Below are 1545 nucleotides of genomic sequence, written 5' to 3'. Positions count from 1 at the left end.
GGGGGGGGGGGCGCAAAAGAGAAGGTTCTTCTTCGGGAAACAAAGTCCCCCGCTGCCTTTACCTTCCCCCTCGCCCGGAAAGAGTTATTCGATAGTCTCGAAATGACATGGCAATCGTCTCTCCCTCTCCCCTGCCGTCCCGAGTCAGACACGCAGTGCCACTGCCTCACTCCCGCTCGAGCTTCCCTTTCCAGTGACACAGTGCGTCTAGAGACCCTTTAGGGCATATACACAGGTAGAGTGACGCCAATAAAGTCGACCGTACAGAATGCAACAACACATTTTCGGCGCAGGAATAGTTTGGACGGTCAACAAAAGTATAGGGAAAAGGGAAACCCAAAGCGGAAGGTCCGGGGGGAGCCGGCCGCAGCTCCCAACAAATGTTTTTGTATCATTTTAATGTTTATTGTGTTTTTTACAGTACTGGCCTCTGCCTCACCGAGGTTGAATCCAAGTATTACATTTAAAAAACAGGCCTTGGATGTTTTTGTTTGGGTGGCTCGTAAACCCTACTTTATCGACGTCAAAACGTCGCGCGGCGGATGACATTGCAACACGATTATTGTTTAGTTCTTTGAATCAGTGTGGTGAAACACATTCATATCTGTCGTCAGTCATTGAGAAAGTGTTGCAGTGTTACTCGCGTCAACATAATCATTTTCCTGTTGATTTTCGATATAATTGTAAAGTGTTAGCCAAAATATTTCGGAATTCTGAACGTTTTTTTGTAACTAGTCATCCTTTACTTAGGTTAAAATGGACGCACTTATATTAATGCGTCAGCTTTGTATCAATAACAGGCAAAACAGGTATGCAGCCGTTTCCTTTGGGCGTTGCATAAGCACTCCAGATAGATTTATGGAAGTTGGAATCGAAGTATCAGGCTCTGTATTCAAAACACCGTTACTATTTCAAAGTGCAATGAGTACTGGTGGATTCGAATGTAATGTGTAATATAGAGTCATTGCATACAATAATGTGTTGGCTTGTTGATATCCTAACCTTATGCAGAGTCAATATTGTACTTGTTTATGGGTCGTTTGATTTGGCTGTCATGAGAGAGGTGGTTGATTTGTTGGGTAATAATTACATAAGGCATTGTTGCTTGGTAAATGTGAAGACGCTGGGATGTCCAGCGTTGCATACCCTCTCTCATGAAAGGCAACGGAGAAGGTGTGTCCATCGAGCGAGGTCACACTACTTCTGGATGAACGAGGCTGGTTGTGCGGCCCATTTAGCAAGTGTAATATTGAAATGGTTTGCAGGGCTGGCGATTCCTTAAGCACAAAGCATATGTACATGACACTTTGCACTAATACAGCATATAGTAGTAGTAATGGTGTTTATTATTGTTTGTTATGATAACTTCAAAAAAATGTTTGTGCACTAAAATAATGTTCATGCACTAATAATGTATTGGCTGTTATTTATTTATTTATTGTTATATGTAGTGTGAAATACGTATTATGCCAAAAAAAAATGACTGCACCAAGATGTTTTTTTTATTTTAACTCAGCACCGCATGTGTGGGAAAAATGCCCCGTG

The sequence above is a fragment of the Frankliniella occidentalis genome, unplaced genomic scaffold (assembly GCF_000697945.3).
Source record: "Frankliniella occidentalis isolate FOCC.00 unplaced genomic scaffold, Focc_3.1 Scaffold156, whole genome shotgun sequence".
In the NCBI taxonomy this organism is placed as follows: Eukaryota; Metazoa; Arthropoda; class Insecta; order Thysanoptera; family Thripidae; genus Frankliniella; species Frankliniella occidentalis.
This window is presented reverse-complemented; position numbering follows the sequence as displayed.